General features: G+C 43.4%; 1 protein-coding gene across 3 annotated transcripts in view; it reads right to left on the reverse strand.

Annotated features, from left to right (window-relative positions):
- PLCL2 (phospholipase C like 2) overlaps positions 1-19,102 on the reverse strand; it is a 193,920-nt gene that overhangs the window by 114,491 nt on the left and 60,327 nt on the right. The gene's annotated exons all lie outside the window — the stretch shown is intronic.

Consider the following 19,102-nt stretch of genomic DNA (forward strand, 5'->3'; position numbering starts at 1 on the left):
GAATTAAGTCTTCTATTCAAAAACAGGTATATGTTCCTGCTGTAATGCGTCTGAACCTGCATTCTCCACAGTTACTCTGTATTTTGGGGTTGTTGTTGTTTTTTGTTTTTTGGGGGGTTTTTTTGGTTTTTTTTTTGTTGTTTTTTTTTTTACAGATATGGACAATAACACAAAGCACAAGTGCCTTTAAAACAGAGATAATGGGCATTTGTACACATGCATGCGCCACAGCGCCAGTGCTTTTAAAAGTGCCTGACACTGCAGTTCGTCCATTTGTATAAATGGCAAAATGCGCGTCAGCACTGAGAAAATGGTGGCAGTGTGCTTTTGATCTAAAACACATCAAAGGTATTTTAGTTCAGAAGTGCACCACTGCCATTTTCTGCGCGCTGACTCACATTTTGCCATTTATACAAATGCATGCGACAGTGCATGTCAGCTCGCACGCTCCACAGACTCGATTAATTGAGTCTGCTCTGACATGCTGAATTTCTGGTGCATCAGAGCAGACAAAGGTACATGTATAAATGCCCTGATTACAAATATAAAATTGCTTATCCAGAGATAATAATACTTTTCCCTGGATAAGCATTAACAATGCCAAAAAATTATCAGAATCTATATTTCCATTTCTTAAAGAACTAATTTTTAGTGTGTGTGAATTTCATGTACTTCTAAAATTCATAGATGTTATAGATGTTACGGTCGGAAGGGACCTCAATAGATCATCGAGTCCGACCCCCTCATCAAGTCCAACCCCCATTCAATTGCAATGACAGAATTCATGAAAATCTGATTCCCAAGTTATTTATGATTTTCAAGAACCCTGTCCTTGCAAATGAATTTTAGAAGAACATGAAATTCACACACTCTGAAAATTATTTCTTTAAGAAACGGAAGCATAGATACTGAGAAATTTTTGGCACTGGTCACCAAAATCATAAATAACTTGGAATTAGATTTTCATCTTCACTTGCCTCTACACTACTTAATCTAAAGCAGCAGTTCCCAACGTGGTGCACGTGGGCACCATGGCGCCCCCTGAAGCTTATTTAGGTGCCCATGTGCATTTCCACAATCAGTAAAAATCATTATTCCAACAAAAAATGCTGTCACTGCTGATTGAACACAGAACATCAATACTTAAAAAAATTTTTCACAGGCTGTACACGACGGCCACCAAAATGAGACTGAGTCAGTCTGACTGACACAGTGACAGAGTGGCACTTACTACTCCCTTCCCAAACAAAAATATGTGCATATCCAGGATTCTAAATTCTAAACTTTAATATTCATATTGGTGTTCGCTGCTTTTTGTTTCAAATTTGAATGTGCCCTTGGGCACATAAACATTGGGAACCCCTGCTCTAAAGCATTAGAAGAAAGTGTACCATCATGATTGGCCATATCTGGGGTACAGGGGTACTAATTAAATAATGAACATGCAATAAAAGGATACCACTCCATGAGGACTGAATCCATATGCACCCATTAAGGGAAAGGAAAATGCATTTAATTCATGCCTAATATATAATCATAGGGGAAAAAGTGAGTTTCTCAGTCTGAATACTACATCAAATGCACTTTCCCTTTTAATTCTGTTAATTAAATATTCATAATATTAAGAAGTAGTTAAAAAAGAACAGTGAACTATGAATGTTTAATACACAAGTCCTGTAATAACAGAGGAAAAAGACACAAAAAGGTCTAGGAAATCAGACACTGTAAAAGACTTGCTCAACCTCTGTGAGCTAGATCAGTGGTTCTCCACCTTTTTTTGTACCAGGACCCACTTGTAAATATCGATGGCCAGTCCCAACCTGGTAAAAAGTTTAATTAGAAAATAGACCCCTAGCCCTGCCACTAACCCTCACTCCCAACCCACAGCCCCCTGCCCCCAGGCCCCAAAGTGTGTGGGGCAGGGGGGATGTGGGGCATGGATGGGGGCACTTGCCCACCCCAGATTTGTGCACCCACAGTGGGCATGGGGCTGCAGCCTGGCTGGACCGACATGGGAGGATTAGCCTTCATGACCCAGTGGGTAGAACTTGGTACAGGAGGGCAGAGCGGGGCAGCAAGACTCATTGCTGCCACTGCCACCAGAAACCCTGTGCCAGCCACACCACCAGCAGCATAAGGAGTAATGGAACGGGGAAGGGGGACTTGTGCTGTCCTCACCTCCTTCTGTTGCCAGCCACTCATGCCAGACTGCCCCGCCACCATGGCCTGGCCACCACCACTGCTCCCCTCAGGCCACAGCTCTATCCCAGAGAGGAGGAAGGGTGGCAGACAGTTTTGCCCATGCCTCCCCTGCCCCCCTGATGTGTTGTCTATGCCTCACTCTTTCCTATCCCACCCTACCCTACCCCATTCACCCCATAGACTTACCTGCGGTGAGCTGCAGGAGCTGCTCTCAATGCTGCCTGGCTGCCACATGCATGTGTGCATGCACACATCCACGTGGTACCCCTTGCCTGATCACCATCCTCCCACTTCCCCAGCCCCAAGCAGCCCCTTACAAAACAATATTTCCCCCCAAACTTCTTGTATTACGTGTGTGTGTGTGTGTGTGTGTGTGTGTGAAAAGAACATTAGGAAAGGGATGTTTATAGTGAAGTGGTATGCTCTATGTGATACAATAGTTATTAATATTACTTTTTCAATTAAATTGTTTGAATATTACACCTTGAATAAATATTTTACCCAAGTCAAGTTCTGTAGACTAATATTTCAGTCTTGGGAAAAAATTCTTCATAATTGCCTTTACTGTTTATTTGAGGGGGTTTTGTTTGTTTGTTTGTTTTGTTTATGTATTTTGGTTTTAATGCCATCCTAGACCTCATGCACAAGAATTCAGGTCCAAGTACTATCCTATCCCAGGTTGGTCAATCCCTGCTACCTAAGCTTTGTATTATTTATATTAGCTCTAAAGCTATTGAAGTGAATGCTACAATCACTTATAATTACATTTTATATCCATGATCTTATTGAAAATCTTACTTTAGATTAATTATGCTCTAACAATTTTCTGAGGATTTCAATTAAAATGTTCATGTTTTAAATAAAATTATTGTAAATGTCTATCTGTAGGTACAGTCTCCTGCTGCCTATTGATCCTTCTATTTTATTTGATCTTAACAGTTTGCAGAAGCATAACTTCCACGTTTTGGGCTAAGTCCCTAGCTGCTGCTCATGCAGAGAGGTGTGATGAACCCAACTGTTTCTGCTACTGCTAAAGCAGCACTGAAGATTCCCTGCATTCAGTTTCTGCAGCTACAGCTGCAGCAACGGGGCTGCCGCTCATGCAGCACCATGCACCCCTCAAGAAGCCACCATTCTAGTGGCCCCTCTAAGTGAAAGCTTAGAGCTGGTGCCTACTCACCCACCCCCAAGTTAAGCTACTGATGGTTTGTGTAGTATTTTAAAAAAGAAACAGAATTGCAGAGACTAGACTGACCTTCCTCTAGTATTAGAAACTGCTAGAGCCATTAAGATGAACATTGTGACTAAACTCATGTACCGCATGTATTCATTTGTATGTTGCAACTTCTTGTCTAATGTATGTTGAAAGTACATTTCAGTAGAGTTATGTTGCAACTCTATTTCATCCTTTGCCAGAGAACTTTATTTTTGCCTCACTAGATGTATTCATCACTAGTTTCTTTGAAAACAAATATTCATTTCAATTTAAGAATCTTAGACAATATCTTCAAATTCCCCATTCTACTCAGATGCTAAGGCTAATATTCAGCCAAATATTATTTCTATTTGGCTAAACAATGATGGTAAGAGGGAGATTTTAAGCTTCATAAAGATGGAGTAAAGTTGGGTAAAAAGACTGGCTCTGTTATCTGGTCCTAAGTATACAGTGGGCACATCTACACAAGATGCTGACCGCACAGAAGCCCAATACTATTGCACAGTGGTGTCATGTGGCAAAAACTGTAACGTGACGCTACTGTGCAGCAGTATTAAGCTACTGAGCAGTAGCATCACAAAAAAGACATTTGCTGGTGCTGCTGCACAGTAACTTGAGTTACTGCTCATTTATTTAGTACATTTCCACAAGTACTAAATAAATGCACAGTAATAACTGTGCAGTAGCATCTTATGTAGATGCACCCAATCTGTATATACAGTCAGTCTAATAGTCTTGGTTGTATCACAGATAACATGGAGACATCCCTACTCTGTTGCAGCCTTAAAATAAAATTAAGCGATTTTGCAAAGAAAAAGGGCAAGGCTTTTCTATATATTCCTATTAAACAGAACAGATTTTCCTTAACTTCCATAATGATCTAAGGTCAAATAGCTGGTACCTACTAGCTCAAGTTTATTCCTCTCATTAATCCATTAATGTAATTTTTATGGTTTTACTAAAATATCATTTTAATTAATAAAGCATGCCCCCATTATGATATGGCAGGTAACTAGATCCTGCTATAGCTCTCTGCACTAGACTATGCATATTTTTTTTCCAAAATGAAAAAAAAATGCAGACTTATTCTTTTCTTCAATCAGAACAGCTTAGGATAATTATTCTGATCTATTAACTTTTAAAAATTTTCAAAATGATAGCTAATTTTTTTAATAAGAAAAACAAAAACAGTTTTCCATATTCCCAGTAGCTTCATGTATCCCTGGGTAGAGTTTGCAATCATCTGAATTTTCTCAGTGCTAATAAGTACAAATGCAAGCAAACCACTGTATGTGAATGATAAAGCAGAGCTATAGACATTAAATTATCCCTGGGTAATTTAATGAATGCTGCTGCGGTTGCCCTTTGTCAACCATCTGGCATTTTGTGAATCAAGCCCAGCTCAAAGCCTTAGAAATTAAAAATACAGATTTCGTCAGAATAGAGATTTTGAATATTTTTTAAAATATATTCTGTCAACAGAGAAAGCCGTCAGGTGCCTTTATTTTTTAATAGAACTTCATGTACTATTGCCAGTCACCCTGGATGTAAAAATCATGGGTCTTACACTCCTTCAGAATGAATATAACGTTACTTCAGTATGACGTGATTTTGAAAATATAAAGGTTAATACTTACCTGTAGTAGACATAAAAGATATCTGAGCAAAGGGATGTGGAGGTCAGGGATCAAATTTCTTTTTTCGTTCATCCATTGTATTTTTTGTCTCATAATATGAGACAATAAATAAGTGAATTAAATTAAATTTCATATTTCAGAAAATGAGGAGGAACAATAGGGAAGATAAAATGAAAATCTGAAATCTCTTTTTTCCCTGATTCCATATAGTTAAGCAAAATTTGCAAGTCCTCCTAACAATGTCCATAAAACAAGTATACTGGCCATGTAAGTAAGAGAGAAAGTAACCAAAAGAAAATCCTCCTCCAAAACCCCAAAATGAAGATCATTATACAGGCATGAAACTTCAAGCTTTTTTCATATCAGATACTGCAAGTTAAACAGGAGTGTCTTGGCTGCATTTAACTGGGAAACTTCCTATGTCACTTTTCAAAACAACAGGTATGTCAACCAAATTGTACCAAAAAATTAAATTCAGGGTAAAAGTATTCTGCTTCCTTAAATACCCAATCAAGTTTCAAATGATATTCTCAAATTCTTGTCTTGAACAGTTTGTTAGTGTTGCACATCGTTAAAAAACTGTTACATTTCAATCTAGAAGTGAAAGCACAAAAGTGGTAGGTGAAATGATTACTTAATTATATCTACAGTATTCATCTGAGAACAGGTGTCAGTTAAGTTCTTGTTCACACTAGACCACCAAGCTATGTGAGTTCTCAAGTACGGTCCAGGTGGGAAAGATATGAAAACTGTTCTTCCATGACAGAAGTTAGCAATATTTGATGTTCCAGTTGTAAATAAGGAATATTTCAAACAACCATGCTAACAGAAATGATCCCACAAGCTAAAATTTCTTGGTACCTCTCTAGACATTCAGGTAAAGGCATGATATGATCTGATGTGGATCCTGCCATGCCACATGTGCACAGCAGGACCTGAGATTGTGGGATCCAGCATCAGATCCAATAAACCTTGCTGGTGCAGAGCTGAGTTCTGCAGCTGACAGGGCTTACAATCATGGCAGTGCTCAACCCAGCTGCGAGCCTCGTCAGCTGTGGGACTTGCAGCCAGGGCAGATAGGGCTCCTAGCCACAGCAAAGCACCTGGACATGCATTCAATTAATGGCATGATAAGAACAAGCCACAAAATTATTACACATTTTTTATAGAACAACTTTGTGGTTTATTCCTTGTTGTGCCCGTCTCAGTTCAATTATCCACTCCCATGCAGCTTTAGCACGTGCACCTGGTTTTGGACACGATGGAACTTCGTACAATCCCAGAGGAGGCCCTTGGTCACTTCAGGGAGAACCCCAAAACTCGCCTGCCACAACTCCAGATAGATCTTCAGTGGTGGGGACTCCCATTGAGGGGACCTCCGGAGTTGTTGCATCCCCCGGCGGATGTACATGGGGCTTCACCTCCCCTACACCCCATCCATACACCAGCCCTCAAGACGAGCCTCAAGATCTTAGTGCGGCTCACCCTTCTGGTGATGTCAATTCCGGACCTTTGCTCCCTACGCTTTCATTGGTCTGAACCTTTGTTACGTCTTGACCCAGGGGCCTCTGAATGTTCTGCCCATGGAAATGTGTCTCAATAGCCTGGTGGTTCTGTCGGGCGCTGTACGCTACCGCTGCCCTTTTCCCCACCAGAATTTCCTTACTGTCGCCTTAACACCTTTCTGAAACAGTATAATCAGCGAGAGCCTGCATCAAAGTAAAAGAGGGAGGAAAGAAAACCAATGGACCAAAACAAAAGGAACTTCCCTAACCAACTATAGATGAAGCCAAATAAAGAAAAGACAAAAAAGAAAAAGAAGAGGGGTATCGGGCTGGGCAGCCCTCTTCCTTCCAGCAAGCCCTAGCCTTAACCCTGTGCGTCTCCTCGACTTGGATCCATGTCCTTGCCCCAGCCAGAGTCTTCCTTGGCTCCTCGTTGAGCTGCTTCTGGTCCTGCAGTCCCATGCTTTTCGCCACCGGTGTGGGACGTTCCTTTAAATTCTGTTGGTTCCAACGCCAGCCTCCACATAGGGTCTTCTCGGTCCTGCCGGTGCTGGGTGCACCCGGAGTGGGGGATCCCTGCTCCTGGCGTCCCCCCTTGCTCCCTCCCGAAGCTGGCTTTTGAATCTCCCAGGCAGCATCTCCCGCTGACGTCACCCGGCTCCAGTTGCAGATAAGTGTGGCTGATGAACCGCATGGGTCTTTCTTTTGTTCTTTCAGTTTGTCGGCGTCCTGGAAAAGGTAAGTTTTTTTCCTTTTACCAAGTTTCTCTTCTGGGGTTGGGTTCCCCTTGTCCTGTGTTCCCTGGCAGGCAAGGTTCCTCACTCCCCCATGCTCGTATCCCCGGGACACTTGTTTTATCATGCCATTAACTGACTGAACCTGTAGCTGGGTCACAACTTAAGACGTGATTAACTGGTTAATCACATCTTGGCTAGGGACAGAAGTTACACATAAACCAGTTTCTGATCACTTAAACCGGTTTAAACCTGTAGCAGAACAGAAGTTCAGTGCACATACATCAGTTTCAAAATGGCTGAACAGGTTTAAGATAAACCTGGCTGAATGTAGTATCAGACTTAACTGATTTAGGTCAAACTGGTTTATGAAATTTCAGTCTCAGACCATTTCCTGGTTCAAGATAAATCACAGTCCCTTAGCATCCCAGGATTCTTTGAAGCCCAGAGCTGGGCTGTGCTGTCTGCTTGAAAGGGCAGGGTTGGCCCTGCCACTCTGCTCCCTAGCCAGAGCAGTGAGGGCTGGCTGACAAGTGGGAGGAACCTGGCTGGGGACGTTGGGGAGCCTCTGACAGACTTTTCCCTGCTGGAGGGCATGGGGGAAGAGTGTGGGCCAGCAGGCTCAGACGGAGGGGAGGGAAGGGGGTTTAAACTCCCTTTAGCACTGGCACAGGACCCCACCCAGGGTCTGCTTGGCAGAGGGCCAGCAGGAGACCAGCATACTCCATGCCCTCCCACCTCTGGAAGAGACTGAGACAAGTAGTTGATACAGGGAGGGGGTATAATTCCTCTCAGCTCCCCCAGGCTATGGGAGAAAGGAAAGAGGATGGAGAACCAGGGCTGGAGAGACTAGTCCCCTGCCACCTGCAAGCACAGGGCCAAGCCCTGCAACACCAGACTGAGTGGTGGGAGGTGTTGGCAAAGACCTAGCACAATCATCACATGTATACGCTGGAGACGGAGCTAAGGGAACAGGAGAGGGTCCCAGACAGCTTGGGTTGGTGTGACCAAAGCAGCAGAAAACTACATTTACATTATAAAGCAAAACCTGTAAAAGGTGGGAGACTGGGATACCTAAGCAGACACAAAAGACACTGAAAGCATGAGAGTCCTGCCAAAGGTGCTATAGGCAACAAACATACTAATGTCAAGGCACTCAAGAGGGAAAAGGGGGTGCAAGTACATCTGTAAAAACCCAAGTAGAGATGAGGCCTGTGGGATCTCCACTCCAAAACCTAAGACCTGCTGATTCCCCAAGGACTTTCTGAATACCTGGCTGTAAGGAGACACTCTACCTTCAGGATTACATAAGACTTATGCAAAGCTTTCTCTCATCTTTTGGGTTTATTACACTCCATTTTAAGTTAGACTAAGTTGCATGTGTTCTCACTGTGTTTTAGTAGGCTGCATCTTAGCCTAGGCCAGTGGTTCCCAAGCTGTGGTACACATACTGCCAGTGCTACACAGACAACCTGTGAGTGGTACATGGAAGGCCAACGGACGGGGCGCATACAGACATAGACACCTAGTCACAGCCTGCTGGGTGTCCAGGAACATCCAGGAATGCAGCCTAGCTGCCTATGGAGCAGCACCCAGCTGGTAAGTATGTTGGGAGAAAGCAACATGGGGAGGGGGGCAGATCAAGGACCCTACGGTGAGGGATGGTGTGGGGTAGGGGCTGGGCTGAATGGGGCCCTGGGGTGGGGCAGTGAGACTGTCAGAGCCTCAGGCAGCTCATCTGGGGGGCGGGACTAATATTTTTAATCACGTAACTAATCACGATCAACTTTTTGAATTGTTTGACAGACCTACTAAATGCCGATGATGCTTATGACTCTGAAAAGTTTCAATGAAGTCATACCTTTATAGATGCTCAGAACCACTGGAAGTCAGGTCAACATTTAGCACCTATAGGCAAATCCAGGGGAGCCCCTGCCACATCACTGGACGAGCCACCAGGGGCTCCGACCATCCCACAACCCACCCTGCGGCCCCACTCAGGCCAGCCCCTGCCCCACTCCCTCCCTCACCATGGGGGCTTTGATCTACCCCCCACATGCCCCTTCCCTCTCCCATTCCCCTTCCTCCCCATGCACATTTACCTGCTGAACAGTGTCTGCACAGCAGCACAGTAGAAGTATCTTTTTAAATTGTTTTACTCAGCCCTCCCCCCCACAAATAGTATTTTCTCCCTCCGCCTATGGGGATATACATAAATATGCCAGCACTTGCAACCCTACACGTAGAATCTTCCACAATGGAAAGGTGGATGACTTCAACTTCTCTGAAGAGAAAGCACACTGAAACAAAGGGGATCTCTGATGAATCAAGAGAGTTGCATCTTGAAGAAACTGCTGATTTAGGGGCCTGGAGGATAGGCCCTATGAGGAGAGATTCCGGGAACTGGGCCTGTTCAATCTGAGTAAGAGAAAACTGACTTGATAGCTGCCTACAAGTATGTTAGGGGTGAGCATCAAGATCTAGGGGAGCAACTATTCAGGAAGGCACTTCAAGGGAGGATAAGGACTGACCTGGGTCAATGACAACCTCTGATCCCAGCCCCATTTCCTCCCTCCAGCCAGCTGTATGCGGCAGCCAGCCGCAGAGGGTCCAGGGTCTCTCTCCCTGAAGCAGTCCCAAACTTGCAGCATGCTGCTGCCTGGCCAGGGGGCCTGCAGGGAAATAAGTCTGGGCTTTCTGTCTGCAGCCCTGGCCCCATGGCATGCCACTGCCTGGTTGTTGGGGTGGGGGCACTATATCTTTGTTAGATTTTCAGTGTGCATTCATTCTGGTATGCAGTTGTTGTTTGGTTTCTCCTACATATTTTCCATCAGGTGCACTGGATAAGATGTATTACATTTCTGGAGGTGCATCTGTAAGATCCAGGAATGGCAATGGTTCTGTTGTGGGATGTAGTTATTGTGGGAGTGGTGAAGATGTTTTGGCAGGTTTTACATTTCTTGTCCTGGCATGGTCTGGATCCATTTGGTGTGCTTTGGGCCATATGAAGTCTGTTTCTGGTGATGAGGCTGGCAAGGTTTGGTACTTATTTAAAAGCTAAGTTGGCTGGTTCTGGAAAGATCTCTTTAATAATTGGGTCTTCTTCTAGCACGGGTTGCAATTGTTTGAGGATTTTCTGTATAGGTTCCAGGGAAGGGTGTGATATCATAACCAATGGCGTGTGATTTGTGGAGTTTTCTTCTGTACTGCAGCAATTCTTAATGTGATATCTGGGTGGCTCTTTCAAAAGTATGATCTCTCTCTCTGGAGGAGTGTCCTTGTTGGGTGAAAGCCCTTTTGAGATTTGTGAATTGACGATCACAGGTGATCTCCTCAGTGCAAACTGAGTGGTATCAGAGGGCTTGGCTATACATTACAGCTTTCTTGGTGGGTTTAGAGTGATTGCCGGTTCTAAAATCTTAGATAGATGTTTTAAATAGTGTAGATATGCATGTTGGTCCATGCGTTTCTTGTATATGGTGGTTTGTATTTTACCATTCCTAATATTGATCATAGTGTCCAAAAAGGAAATATTGGTGCTGGAGTATTCAAGAGAGAGTCTGACTGATGGGTGAGGGTTATTGAATTTGTGATGGAAATCAATCAGATAGCAGGTTTTTGGTCCGAACGATGATGTCATTGATATATCTTCAGTATAGCATGGGTTTAATGGTGCAGTTCTTGAGGAATTCTTCTTCTAGGTGGGCCATAAAAAGTTTGGCATATTGTAGGGCCATTTTGGTGCTCATAGCTGTGCCCATGGTCTGGAGGGAGTGTTGGATATTGAAACTGAAGTTGTTGTGTGTGAAGATGAAGTATATAAGTTCAGTAATATCTTTAGGTCTGTACTTTGAGTTGTAATCTTGCTCTTGTAGGTATGTAAGGCAGGCCTGGATGCTATCCTAGTGTGAGATGTTGGTATATAAGCTGGTAACATCCATGGTGTCTAGGAGGGTATTGCTGGGAAGGCAGTCTATGTTTTTTAGTTTTCGTAGAAAGTCTGTTGTGTCTTGGTACAAAACTCACTCAAACGAAGGCATTTTGCTTGGCACACATGCCTTGGGGTAGACAGCAGGGGAGACAGCAAGGGCCCTATCCTTCTTGTGGCAGTACAGTTCTGGCCCTTTCCCCACCATCCACCTCGAGCCATGTGTGCATTTGCCACTGGCAATGAGCTGGAGCAGGGTTCTATGGTTCCTAGTGCAGCTGGTTGCAATCTCCCCATCACCTGCTGCAAGCAGCCTGGGCTCGATGGCAGACATGCACACCACAAGGAAGACAGCGGGGAAGGGCCTGGGGCTGCACTGCCACAAGGATCAGGCCCCTCACAACTCCCCCACTGTCTGCCCTTGACAAGCTAACATCTTACAAGTTGAGGTTGTGGGTTTTTGGCACTCTGCCCAAAAATGCTGCTGACCCCTTTATTAGACTATCTCACCCATGGCCCTTTTAATGGGGAAAACAGCCCTGATTAATGAAAGCAGTATCTGAAACCCCTCTCCAGAGTATTACATATATTACAGCTTACTCATTAACCCAGGGATGTCAAACTTACAGTTCATCAGCTAAATTTGGCCAATGGAGCCATACTGTATGGCGCATGAGGCACTGCAAGCAGGGGCAGATTATTCTGCCAAAACCTGGGGCATGAAGCTCTGTTTGTAACACATCAGGAACCTTCAGCCACTGCCACTGCTCACCCCACCACTGCCACCATTCACCCTACTGCTACTACAGCATCCAGATCCAGATCTAGCCTAGAGGTGAGGTCACAGCCCTTCATTAAGCCATATTGGAGGTGCAAGACCTCTGGCCTGCAGAGCCATGTCATCCAGCCTGCAGGGCTGTCCACAGGTCCAAAAAATTGATGGCAGAGGAAGAGTGGAAGCATTAATTGCCACTTCCCTGCTGCCAAATTGCTGGACCTATAGGGGGCCCCACAGGCTAGAAAGCATGGCCCTGCATGCTAGATTGGGTACATAACACAGGACCCGAACCAGGTACAAAGCTGAAGAGAGGCGGTGGGGCAGGCCAATCTGGGCACACAGGGGTTGAGCAAATGTAGCACAGGGTCAATCCAATGGCACAGGCTGACTGGAGGTGGCATGGGGCCAGACGCAGCGGTGCAGGACCCAATCTGGCAGTACAGATCTGGGAGAAAATGGTGTGGGACCCAATGGGACAGAATGTGGCTGAGCAAAGGCAGAACAGAGACTGATCCTGGTATGTGGGCCCAGTCTGGCCTCTGGATTGGCCCCACACCACTCATCTCGCTCAAGGGACCAAAAGCCTGAGCACCACTGTGCTATAACAATCATGATTATCAGCATGTTGAAACTACTCTAATAAAAATCTTTTGTAAGTAGATATGAACAAACACAAAGCTCAAGAATTCTATGAAATACTTTAAAAACCTACGTCAGTGTAACTGCTGTGACTACTGATATCTGGTACTCAATTTCCAGATGCCCAAGACACTTAATGTGACTCAATTTCCAAAAAGTGCTGACCACACACCTTCTGAAAAGTCAGGTTCCTTTAAAAAGTTACAAGTTCGACACCAAAAAAAAAAAAATAAATAAATCAGTACATATTTTTCAAATTTAAGGTCACCATCTTGATTGAATGCCGATTCTTACAAGAGTAAATATGTTTTGCTCACAACCAAGCTAGCAGTAATTGAATTAACACTCCAACACCAATGTTGTACTTCACAAAACTGTGCATGTTGGCATCTCATGTCTGGTTTTACGTTATATTCAGTAGGTTACTGCACTTCGGTGATAAATGTACCCTGCATGCAAATATCTCTGTGACTTGATTTTACTTCCTGAATACCATAAGCAAAGAATGACTATACACAGAAAATTGTCAGATAAAAAAAAACACATTCATCATGTACTAGTTTGCTTGTTTGCAAGACTGTAACAGTATCTAAAAATAAATGGAAGGAGGAATAACATTTCTGATTCTTATGAATCTAAATTAAAACTAATAAAAATGCTATTATTCTGCTTGAGATTATAAATCAAGTACTGAATTCAAAATTAGATGATGTGTATCTGGCATGTGATTTGACACAAAGATTTTTAGTAGCGGATACAGTTCAAACACATAATCAAGGCACTATATATTAGCAACAGAGTTAAACAAAGAAGAGTCCAAATGGAATAGTACTTGTTAAAAATTGAGATTAAACAGTGAAATAGACACCATTAAATATAACAATTTCTAATACCCACTGCTGTTACAAAGAAACTTCTAAGGCCCTGAACACCCATAACATTCAAACTGCTTCAAACATCTTTGCAGTGCTTCAAAAGGCGATCAGGCAGATGTACACACCCCATGAAGCACTCTGTAAATGGCTAAAATACTCCAAACTGACCCTGGATCAAACACCAACATCTTTGAAAAACTTCATTTTGAAGTGCCTCCAGTTACATGTTGCTTGGTCCTCTGACATCCCGCAGATAGAAGGGTGGGAGACAGAAATAGTACACAGCCAATGAACACACTCTGTGCTCAATCATCCTCAGCAATCTCCAGAGCTCAAGAGCTCTGCAAGGAATATTTCTGTCCAGTCCCAGAGGTGGAGAACAGGAATCTCTGCATGCTGGTAGGAGGGCTTGGGGTCCCCCAAGGAATGGAGCTACAGTATAAAGCAACTCACTCATGTGTCCCTTGGCTGCAGAGCACAGTGCTGCAGAGATTCTGAAGTGCTTCAGTGGGAGGCAGGGGCAATTGAGACTCACATCTGTCAATGGCTAGAAGTGCTCTGAATCTGAAATACTCCAAATTGGAGTGGAATTTGGAGTGCTTCAAATGTACATCTATCCAGGGCCCATTATTATGGAGACAGAGGAAGTAGGAAAGAAGAGTAGCATATTTTCAGACTGCTTATTTTATTTGGCAAAAGTATGTGTACAAGCAGTATAGTTAATCAACCATCTATTTTCCAGATTTGTGTGTTTCATGCTGCCAACAGAAGACAGGCTGTTTTTGTTTGACTGGTTTAATAGGAAGATGTTACAACAAAGCAAAAAAAAAGTTTACTGACTGCCTTAGGAGCAAAGCAGGAGCAGTACTTGAAACTGCTTTTGAAATAAATTTTAAAATGCTTAGAAGTCAAAGTGACGATGTCCTGTTAAATGTCAATCTCTATTTATTAGACCTTTTTATTAAAAAGGAGCATCGTTACTAACAGTGTTTTATAGAGCTATGCAGACTTGTCATTGTACAACTTTCCTCTTCAGCACCAGGGGCCACTCCAAACACTACATAAGATAAAAGGGCCACAAAGGTCACTGTGCATTAGCTGAAGGGCACATCCAGACAAGCGTGGCTGTTGGTTTCCCCAAAGACAAGTAGTAGTGGCATACCTTGTGCTACTGCTACTTGTTCCCAGGGAACACCTGTGCCACATGCTCTCTGGTGCATGCCAGGTTAGCATGGGAAGGGAAAAGGAAGTTGGGGCCAAGAACTGTGCTGGCCCCAGCAGCCTTACCTGGGGTCCTGGGGGTCTCCTGGGGCTGGAGTCGTGGAAGGAAACCTAGCCAGTAGCTAGAGCACAGCTCCAGCCAGGCAGACTCTGGTTTTGGGCAGCATGTGCTGCCCTTGTTTTTTGGGGTTTTTTACCCTAAGATTTTCTGGGGAAAACATGCCCTACACTGCAAGGTAGCAGTGCAGGGAATGCCTGCATGTGCTGTGTGTGGCATCGCAGATGGGGCTGCAGTGCCACATACTGCACATCCATACTTGTCTGGATGCAGCCTAAAAGGCAAATGCAAGCAGTCCTGTTGTAAGCAGTAATGTCATTCACAAAGGATTAAAAGAAAATAATGAAATTTAAGAAAAACACAAATATTTTATAAACCTTGTATAAAAAATAGGCTTGTAAATATAATTTTAAAAATATTTGATTAACCTTCTCTAATTATATTGGTTAAATGATTAACAGATACACCACAGCTACGACACACGGGCTGCTGAGAGCAGCTCCCAGAGCCCCTTGACTGAGGGAGGGGGGGAAGAAGGCAAGCCAAGCCCAGCCAGACAGTACTTTCCATGGGAAGTCCTGAGCTGGAAGGGAGGGAGCACCTGTGAATAGCAGCTAATTGCTTAACTGATGAGGCATTAGGCTGCTCACTGTCTTCCTCTTAGGCTATGGGTATTAGTCTCCTGCTCACCCTTCCCCCCCTCCTTCTCCCCTATCCTGCTGCCTTCTGATTCCTGCTGGAGCACTGTACAGATTCCCTTCCACCCATCTCTGCCAGACTGCACTCATTCCAAGCTAAAGGCTAACCAGTAAGCTAAGCAGTTATCACTGCACTTACCTGTTAAACGATACATTTTTAACCTTTCACATCCCTAATAAAAAAACTCCTAGATTTTGAACATCTGGGCTGCACATGTGCAAGCTTTTTTTCCCACAGCCATGAGAGCTGTAAACAATTATATATGCTTCACAATAGCAGATTCCAGGAGTTGAGGCTATAAGAAAAGTATCATATTTACCTGAATCCAAGATAACTTTGAGTTTAAGATGACCCACCAATAACTAGATTCTATATTTAGAAAATTTATAAATTTGTTATTCATTTCCACATATAGAATCTAATTTGTTGGAGGCTCATTTAAAATTTGGTTTCCCCAGTTCTACACCAAGGAAAACAGTGGCAGGGTAGCAGGCAGCAGAGTGGGTCAGGTGCCCCCTCTTTCCCTCTGGCCCCCCACTTTTTCTACCCATTTTACCTTCCTTCCATGATGCCTGAACCTATACTGCCTGCCCCCCGCTGCCTGTGCCACCTTGGCTCCAGCCCCCCACCGCCTCTGCCCCTGTTCCTCCTCCCCCTTCCTGTCAGATGCGGCGCTAGCTCCATTCCCTCCTAGGGCACAGAGCACATAGAAGGGTGGCCCAGGCCCACAGTCAGAGCTGCAGCAGCCACCCACCGCCCCCCCTCCCATCCTGTAGTCCAGTGGGGGCAAAATGTGGCCCACTGGCCAGATGCAGCCCACCAGGCCATTCTATCCAGCCACGGGGCCCCTGAAAAATTTAGAAAATTAATATTTATCAGCCCTGGGCTACCTGTCATGCAGCCCTTGATGGCTTGCCAAAACTCAGTAAGCAGCCCTCCGCCCAAAATAATTTTCCACCCCTGCTGTACTCAATTCCAAGATGAGGAGCTTTTTTTCCCCATGCTGAATGGGGGTGGGGGGAAACAGGACCTCAAATTGGATTTGAGTAAACAGGAATAAAAAATCACTACACTTGCAAAACAGAAAAAAAAGGGTGGGGGGCAGGGGCAGCAGGGCAAATGTCAGAAATACTGCAAGCAGGAGTCCAGGATCATTTTCCCTTCAAAGGGGAATGTAATGGCCATTAATATAAAAGGAAATTATAACTAAGCCATGTAGTATAACACACTTTTAGATAGAGATATTAATTTCACTCTTACAGATTTTCAAAGAAAACAGTACAATAAATATTAGCCAAAGAATAGTTACCATATTTCACCTACAAAAACATCTGTCCTGAATACACTGATGCACGTGCCCAACTTATGTGTATCAATAGTTCCATGTACTTCAATGGGACTGCTATGTTAAATTAATGTTAAATTAAGGACAAGTATTTGCAGGAAAAGGGTCGATGTGCTTGGTTTTTAGCTGTAGCAATGATTCATCCACTTTAAAAGAAAATGAAAAAGCCTTCTACTGTCTTTTCTACAGACAGTTTGCTTCCTTTACTGACTACGAGATAATTCAGAAACACATGGCAAAACTTTTAACCTTCTACAGATCTACACAACTTAATTACTAGCATTGCTTATCCAGTATAAGCTATACTATGGCTTTGACAGTTGATTTAAAATTCACTTTAGCCAAGCAAATAGAGAAAAGCATTACCAGTTAATTAATAATTCATTTATATAAACATTTACACTTAACAGTTATAAACCGGATATGAAATGAGCAAGACTTTGTTTGGAACATTAAAATATAAATTAAGCTTCATATTTTAACAAATTACATTTGGAATGATGTTTATAGCACTGTGCAAGATAAAGGAATTAAGCTTTTTAATAAATTAATTACTTCAGACTCCAAATGGACAGATTATACAATGCAAACAATTATGATGTTCAGAGGTTTCCTTTGTTTATTCAGAATTTATCTCATCCACTTTAAAAAAAAATGCAATTGCCTAAGGGAAAAAAGGGGATTTCTTACCACCCTATGCATGCTTTAGAGTGTGGGGTAGTCCCCCCTTCCCCTCTCCCCTGAAAAATCTGATTGGCAATGGAGGCAAGTGACTAGATTGCAGCTGTCCCTTGCTCATTCTATAAACACTCATCAAGCAAGGACATAAGAGTACATAAATAGCATCAGCCCTTGTAGATTACACCAATCTCAAAGTACTTTACAAAGATGGATACATGGACAAAACCCAACCAATTTAATATCTACCTGGTATGAGGTTTACTTGCTTTCATTTACTTTAAACAATAAATTGATCCCAAAGTTTTATCACTAAGCCTGCTCGTACCCCTTATCTGCAGTCATTAGGGAACCAATCCTGAAACTGAAGTATGAGATCCTGTATAGTCTTAAATATTCACTTACAGGTAAACTCAATGGGCTGCTCTCTACCTCCCAGTCAACACCATAAAATATAGTAATGTTGCTCAGGAATGTTTTTGTTGCATCTTTGGTTCATTTGCAGGTTGCCACAGCAAGCTAATATGTATAGGTCAGCAGACTGAGGATGAGAACCTGTGACTTTCTGAGGCTCACAATGCTTGGACATTTGATATGGTCAAGTCAGCAGCATTGATCTAAGGTGTGTATTGATCTCAATTCAGTAATTAAATAACTAAGGTCTGTGACTACAAACTGATTAACTCAGAAAGAAAAATGATTAACTCTTCTTTAAATGGAACATATTGAGGTTTTGTCCAGAAACTAAGTACTCCCACTCTTATTTTAGCACCATAATTTCCTAATATTTCCAGAATACCTAAAACATGGGAAACATGCCACACTTTGCTTAACGTATTATTATTTCTGCTCAATAGTATTATTCATCAGTCAACAGTTATGTTGTAGACAAATAGGGTGCCTGTAGACCTGCAGGGATGCTGCTCCAATGCTTTACAGCATGTCGGAGCAGATTATTAATAGTCAAACAAGCTTTAATTAAAGCACCCCCACTGCCATTTTGAAACCTGGGACACTGATTACACAAGACGCTGCCAGCGTTTTAATTAGAGTGGCTCTTGGAGCAGTTCTAATTAAAGTGTCTTCTCCTGCCCGCTGCCCCGGAGCATGTGTAAAAATGCCCATAGTTTTTCCTATGAGTTGGTTTTTATTCCAACTATAGTACAAAGCAGTATGTTTTAGTGACTCTGAACTAAGCTCTGTTCTCACAATATACCTTGGAAAACTGAGCATCAAAAATTCTAAACACAAACATACACAAAATACCTTCTTCTTGATGGTGGAAACTTAATTGCTTCTTAGAATCTACCTTTTACATATGGAAAAACATGACTATTATACTAAAACAGGGATCGGCAGCCCACGGCACGCGTGCTGAGCATGGCACGCGAGGCCATTTTCCTTGGCATGCATTGAGGCCGGGGAGGCAGCAGCTGTTTGCAGCCTTTTGGCTGCAGCCACCCCAGCTCTGGGTAGCTGCTGCCAGTCAGGAGCCCGGGCTGCTCCCAGCAGGTAGCTGGGACGCTGCAAACCCTGCTGGGAGCAGTCCGGGCTTCGTGGCTATCAGCAGCTACCCAGAGCCGGGGC

Source organism: Alligator mississippiensis, chromosome 5 (genome assembly GCF_030867095.1).
Source record: "Alligator mississippiensis isolate rAllMis1 chromosome 5, rAllMis1, whole genome shotgun sequence".
In the NCBI taxonomy this organism is placed as follows: Eukaryota; Metazoa; Chordata; order Crocodylia; family Alligatoridae; genus Alligator; species Alligator mississippiensis.